The sequence below is a fragment of the Propithecus coquereli genome, unplaced genomic scaffold (genome assembly GCF_000956105.1).
Source record: "Propithecus coquereli isolate 6110/MARCELLA unplaced genomic scaffold, Pcoq_1.0 Scaffold123, whole genome shotgun sequence".
Lineage (NCBI taxonomy): Eukaryota > Metazoa > Chordata > Mammalia > Primates > Indriidae > Propithecus > Propithecus coquereli.
The window spans coordinates 1,280,192-1,287,869 of NW_012136414.1; positions in this window are offsets into that span (position 1 = coordinate 1,280,192).

Consider the following 7,678-nt stretch of genomic DNA (forward strand, 5'->3'; position numbering starts at 1 on the left):
TTAAACAATTCACTAAGCTTTTATTTTTAGAAAATTTTTAGAAAAAAATTGTAATACAATACTTTGTAGGCATAGAAAGGGATCATTCAATGTATATACACTCATCCCTTTTTGACATGGAGAAGAGTAAAAGTTATTTTTTAAATGGATTGTTAAATGTTGTGTCAAAACAGTTACTATTTAATTTCCCACTATAAAAAGTATTGTGTACTTTGGCTCCATGTGGTATAACATAGAAATCTAAACATCCCTGAAATCTGCCTGACTTAGCAGGCAGAGTGCAGATAGCTTGGCTACATTGAATAATAATACAACAATGACTTACATGTTTAAAAAAATTCTCTCTAAACATCAGTATCAGTGAATATGAGGATATTTATAGAGAGATAATGAGGGGCTAACATTCCTTCTTTTTCAGAAGGTAAGCTTTATTCCTGTTGAAATGAATTCCTACTTCTACCCAAAAGGTGGAGTATGTGTGTGTATGTGAATGAAAATACTTTGCCAACTATTGGGCACTGTTCTCAAGTATAGTATTTTTTTTAATCACTACCCCATGAGAGAGTTAAAAGTATCTTATTTTTTGATTCCCTTTAGCTGTTAGTGTATGATTGCCAGACAACAGAGCTCATGGATAATAAAGGTGAAATCTCCAACAAAAAAAAATTTTAAGGGGAAAAAAAAGCAAACAAACTCTAGCTATGTCAAAGTTCTAAGAGTTCCTTGTTGTGCAACAAAGCCACTGGGTTTGAAACAGTGCCACAACTCTAGCACATTGTGCCAGATACTACATTTACTTAGGGTCATTTGGGCAAAAGTAATGAAAAATATTAAAGCAACGTTTACATAGCAGATATGCAATATCAATCATGTTATGTACATTGGTGATAAGAGTACAGATTGGGTGGTTTGGGAGAAAAGTGGTATTTTCTCTTAAGTAGTGGAAAATTACCAGTACACAGTCCATTAGAGTTTTCTACTTAACTTTATTCCTTTATTTTTTCATCATGCAGATCCACTGTAAATAATTATGAATCTTTAAAAAAAAATAAGCTAGCATCAGAAATGTTTTCTAGAAGTGATCTAAAAACCAAAGAAATATGGTAATAAACCATAAATTATACTTTATCCAGTCTGTTATTGCTGTGATGAGATAAGAGAGCAAAGTGTATGAGCAATAATTACGCTCAGAAAATGCTTATTAGTTGCCCTCAAATGGCAGACCGCTATCCAGATGCTACCCTTCCTGGCCTCACTCTAAGGAATTCTATAGGCTTATAATTGCAAGTGAGTATTGCCCAGGTTATCTGAGAAATATATCATAAACCCAAGCTCCATCAACAGGATCAAGTTGAGAGTTGTCTTGTGGCCCCAAATGTGGTTTTCTTTGAAATCCACTGAGCTGTAGTTGTCTTATAAGTTCCCCTGTGTTTGCCTCGCCTTTCTATAAGGTTTTTCTATATTAGTTTATTCAGCAACCATTTAGTTGGTTTTTGATTTTCTATCCAACTCTTGCCATCTCTTGCCCCCTTCTTTAGCCCCTGCTACCTTGTTTCCTATTCCCAAATGGAATACCATTCCCCCAATAAAGGCCTCTAAATAATTATCAGTTTCCAGTACAACCCACAAAGCCTAAGAAATCCATTAATATTACACCTAAATGTAGTATTTCAACTACTTACAAATACAGTGGGCATTTTCTTTCCCTTGAGAAATTCCCACTAGAGGAGCCAGAGAAGAATGTCTTCTCATGATAGTAGCTGAAATCTCTACTTACCCTTGAACAGAGGGAAATGGAACTAACCTTACTCCTACATCATTGCCCCAAGCATTTTACACACAGATCATTTCATCTAATCTTCAAGTAGATATTACACAGATTTTACAAGTGGGAAAATTGAGGCCCAGAGTGAGGCCCAAAGTGAAAAATGGAGTAAGTGATCAAGTCAGGATTGACACTATTAGCAGTCTAATTTCAAAGTTCATGCTCCATCCTCCCTTTCAGAAGAAAGCCCAGAATCCAGGCCTACTGCTGTTTGGGTATTCTATGTGAGGAACAAAGGGGAATTATTCCTTTTATGGGAATGAATTTTATTTCCCCAAAATTCATGTGTTGAAACCCTAACCTCTAGGACCTCAGAATGTGACTGTATGTGGAGATAGGATCTTTAAAGAGATAATTAAATTAAAATGAAGCCATTAGGATAGACGCTAATCCAATATGACTGCTGTCTTTATAAGAAGAGACGAGGACATTAGGACACTCAGACACCTGGGAAATAATGCACAGAGGAGAGAACATCTAGGGACACAAGAAGGTGACCATCTGCAAGCCAAGGAGAAAGGCCTCAGAGGAAACCACCTTGATCTTAGACTTCTAGCCTCCGGAACTGTAAGAAATAAATTTCTGTTGTTTAAGCCACCCAATCAGTGGTATTTTGCTATGACAGCCCTAGCAAACTAACACAATTCTTAGAGTAAAAAGTGCTGGATCTCTACTTATTTGTGTGGAATGGGTTATCATGAAGCCACTGTTGGCCTCGAGGCTCATGGAAGAAATTCATTTTTTTCTGGCCTTCTGTTTTCATTCCCATAGAGCTTTCTACATTAATCAAATCAGGATAATTTCTGTTACATTTTCAAGTATTTTCTTTAAGCTCAGGAGACCACATCCATGTATGGGATTAGAGATTGAGATACAAAATGAACAGGACAGAGATGTCTACAATGAATCTGATACATTTGGCATACTCCTGGTCTGTCAGAGAACACAGCTATATGCCCCAAAGCTCAGTGCTAAGCTAAATCCTGAAGTGTTACACTGGAAACTGGCATTGGTGCTGAGTTCAAAAGCATGTGGAAGAATGGAGCACACTTTATTATTCTGATACTTTGCAGTACAGCATCATAGTTAAGAATGCAAAAAAGAGACAAATTGCCTGGGTTCAAATCTGCAATCCTTTACTTGCTAACTGTGACATTTGATGAGTTATTTAAAATTTCTGCACCTCAAATTTTTTACATTTTAAATAGGGAGGTTATTATGAGGATTAACTGAGTTAGTGCATTTAAAGAGCTCAAAATACTATTTTGCACAGAGTAAAGGCTCAATATATGTTAATAGTATTATTTTGTTACAGAGGTACAACTTGCAACTTTGTTTCCTCATCTTAAAAATAAAAAATTACTTATCCACCTATATGAACAGAACCGGAACTGGTATTTTTGTGCCACTTGTTTCCATTATAAGAATATAAAGATGGAGCTATATCTGCCATCAAAAAGATGTGATGTACTCCTAACATTTCTGGATATAGTGATTGTTTCATTAACTGTCCAGAACTTAGCTCTCTTAACTGTTCAGCTCTCCAAGATCAATCTGTCATTCATTTAGCAGTCATTCATTAAGCATTTACTGTGTGCCAAGCAATGCCACAGACAATGTAAATATAAGTAAAGATATATGAATCCTACCCCCCAAATTTTAATTCAATAGTCTAATGGAGGAAATAGATGTGAAAACAAATAGTTATAGACATGCATACCAGTAACCAAGACTTAGTAAATTCTTAATATTTACTGAATGAATGAAGGAGTAATTGAATGAAGTTGTAAAATGGGAAAAAAATAAGCAGAAGAAAATCAAAAAGTAGAGGAAGCAAATAACTCAGCCTAAAGGATTCAGCAAGACTTCACGGAGAATGTAATATCTGAACTAATCTTAAAGCGTATCAACTAAAAAGTACTATTAAATAAACAATTTCAAGAAGCAGAAAGAGGATATCTTTAAGAAAGCATTAATTCCTCATTGGAAAAATTATGGAAAAAGAAAAAATTAGCAGTTACTTAGTGTGGGATATGTATTTTTTAAAAATCAGTGATGTAGTACAAACTGCTTGTTTCTACCCCAAATATATATTTGATGGCTATTTCAAATTTTTACAAAAATCTCTTTGTTTTAGTTCTGCATCATCTTTATCACCAGACTTGCTGCCCTTCCTCCTTATTCTTAGGTGGGTCTGAGGCTGAGCAGCACCACCAAGGGTGAGCCAATAGAGGGCCAGGATAGGGACCCTGTGCCTGGGTCCCTACTCTGCCCACAGAGTCAGATGGCAGTGAACATGCTGAGGGATCTGACTCAGGATCAACTCTGGAACCACCTGAAGAGCTGCCAGAATCTATGGCCACATAGACAGAGCTCTACGAAGAGCTCTCAACTCACCAACAAAGAGCTTCTTGGTTTACGGATGGCAGTTCCAAGACGAATGGATGGTGTCCTGTTTGGAAAGCTGCTGCATTAAGACCTGCGGATGGAAAGACTGTGATTGAAGAAGGAGAATATGATTACTACTGCAAAAGATATCATTTGGGAAGAATTCCTGAGAACTGCTTTCTGCTGGGACTTCAAACCATGTAGTGTGCAGCTCCAAACTGATCACTGTGTAACTATGACTATAAACCTTGATGATCAATGCTTAGGCCCTGGTTATAATGGACAAAATACAATGACAGCATGTCCACTATACCACAATGTGCTATGCACAATTGTATATCACCCTTGCTTTGTGCATGGAAAGCTATTAAACAAAATAGGAGGAAAAATAAAGTAACCTGGATGGAATTAAAACAGAAAGCATCATGTGGTGGATCCAAGTTCCCCTAGGAAATGGCCCCAACCTAAGAGGAGTAAGTCTTGGGAGACCTCATATCACATTCAAACTAAATTACATCTAGGTGTGATCACTGCTCATCTAAGCCTAGTATGGGGGATCCAACATTTCTGGGTGCAAAACATGTAGCCTTACTGCACTCATGTTATTAATGCACAATAGTAACAAAATGCATGGTGACTTAAACAACATTGCCCCACAAGACAGAAGAGAGTCTTAGGGAAGATAGATGCTAGTCTAGGTATCCTGGAATTAAACTGAGTTTGCTTTTTAATGAGGAGTGGCATTCAGCAGAAAAAGATTTATTAACTAAAATAGAGGAGAAAGGCAAAGGATGGATATCAGCCTGGAAATATAATGGGGTTTTAACAAAGTGGATCAGGCAGACTGAACAAATAATGCTGGACACTGCTAAGACCTAGTGTTGGGAAAGGGCCTGTACCCTGACCCAACAAGGCCTCATGGCCATTTAATGCAAGTGGAAGGTGAAGTGGGCAGGGTCACTGGCCCTCTACCCTAGCTGCTCAAGGGACACACCTATCAGAGCTCTAAGGTTCCCCAAACATGCAGAAAGTCTCTGGGTACACCTGAAATTCACATAGATGTAGTATAACTGCTCTCATAGCCATAATAAGGGTGAAATATAATACAATATATCCCACAGCACAGTTAGAAGGGATAGAAGCGCTTGTAAATACCACTGTGTCCTCCTCCCCATAGGTGTGAGGTAGGCCCTGTTATATAATAACACACGGTGAAAACTAGCTTCAGTACAAGCCTGTGACATGAGACGTGGTGACCGGCTTTGTTACCAATTAATTTGAAACCCAGAGATAACTGTGTCATGGCCGATTGTAACGATGTCTTCCCTTAATGATAGCTGGTATGTGGGCAAGGGTTGATTCTGTTGAGAAGGAAAAGCAAGTATCTCTGTAATTCTTACTGATTTGTTCTGTAATGAAACTGAATTGCACTATGATCACACCATGAAAAGATGTAATTCTGGCATTGTTGGTAAGATTCAACTATCTCGAGTACATAAGTAAATATACACTCAAATTGATGATCAAATGTATTGGGAGATTGAGTTAAAGCCTCCTCAGGATGAAATACCTATGGAAAATGACTCGTCTGAGGAGGAACTTCATCTAGCACACCATCAGCTCATTTCTGTGCTAAATGTATCAACGTAAGCTTATCTTTAGTTAAAAATGGTAGTGGATGAAGGGGGAAAAGAATAGTCAAAATAGCATGAGAATATGAAAACATATATAATGGCTTCATAGGACAATTTAGTGTGTCTTTAAATTTATCCTTTTTCCACACTGGCTTCCAAATGTTGGGCATATTTGTGTTGGTACTATTGCTATATCCGTTCTATAAATGCTATACCAAATGTGGCACATATGATCATTTTGTGGCCAGAGACCAGCTAGTGGACTTTCAAATAATAAGAAATATGTACATTGGTCTCTGTCCCTGGTTCCTGACACAGAGCCCCTAAAATCCTTGTTAATAAGAGTTCTAGGAAAATCTTTTGTTCTAATATTTAAACTTAGACATCAGTTCCTTTCACAGAGTTCCTAAGACCTTTGTAATTTCCTGAGTGATAGGAGTTTCTGATGCAAAGCTCTTAAATACTTTGGAATTCCGTCGGTGATAGGAGTGTTGCCTAATGAAATGTCTCTTGATGGTCTCCTGGGTGGCGGCTCATCACTAGAAATAACAAGCCATGGTTAGAAACTTGGAATTTTCAGCTCCATCCCCTATTCTCTGGAGAGGGGAGAGTGGGTAGAAATGTTAATAATTGATCATGCCTACGTGATGAAGCCTCCATGAAAATTCCAAAAGTAAGTGATTCGGAGAGCTTCCAGGTTGATGAACACATTCACATTCTGGGAGCCTGGCTAACCCCAACTCCACAGGGACAGAAACTGCTGTGCTTGAGAGCCTTTCAGACTTTGCCCTGCGTACCATTTCATCTGGCTATTTATATTTATTATTTAAAATATGCTTTGTAATAAATAGTGTCAACCTAAATAACAAACAGAGGCTCTCTAAAAGACATTTATTTGGAAATAGAACATTGCAATGGCAATGTGCATGCTGTAGTAAGCTACGTGCATATTCAGGGAGGTAAAGGAAGACAAAAGTTTTTAAAGGAAAATATGAGGATTCCACAATTGTTTTAAAATATTTATTCTAGGTTGCAAAAATCAATAACAAGGGTGACGACAATCCAAGTTTGAAAAGGCAGTTGCTGGGCAGAAGTACTTGCAGAAATATTTTTTGTGTAAAGTTGTGTTGGCCTTTGTGCAAGGTTGTGGTTTTTGTAGAGTTCTCTTTTGTTATCAGGCAGAGAAGCATGAGAACCCTCTCTTCATGGCCTTCCCAGGCTCTGTTTGTCAGGGTGTTCTTAACAGTAGTGACTCCATTTTAATTCTGACCACTTTCACATAAGTGAAGAGTCTTCCTGGGTTCTGTGAGGGGCTCTAGAAAATTACTGAATCTGAGAGAGGGGATCACTAGAACGTCCGAGACGTAGCCACGTCAGACAGGAATTGGGAGTAACCTGAAGACCTACGACTTAAAGTTGGCCTTTGAAGTAGCAGGCAGTCCAGTGGGGCAGAGCCTTTAATCTGTGGGTTGTGTGCTAACTCCAGTTAGTGACAGAATTTAAGTGAATTGTTAGACACTCACTTGGTCTTGGAGAATTGGTTGATGTAGGGGAAAAAAACCGCACACAACTGTAAGCAGTGAAGTAGTGTGAATGAGAGTAGTAGAATAGAAAAAAAATTTTCATTTTTCCTATATAGAATGTTAGATGGTTTGGGGGGAAAAATTGCCTATGAAAGGATCTTTTTATTTCCTTCCCAATGATTTGGGCAATTATAGGCATGGCTAATGTAGATATACCTCCCATGATTTTTTTTTTTTTTTTTTTTTTTGAGACAGAGTCTCACTGTGTTGCCCAGGCTAGAGTGCCGTGGCGTCAGCCTAGCTCACAG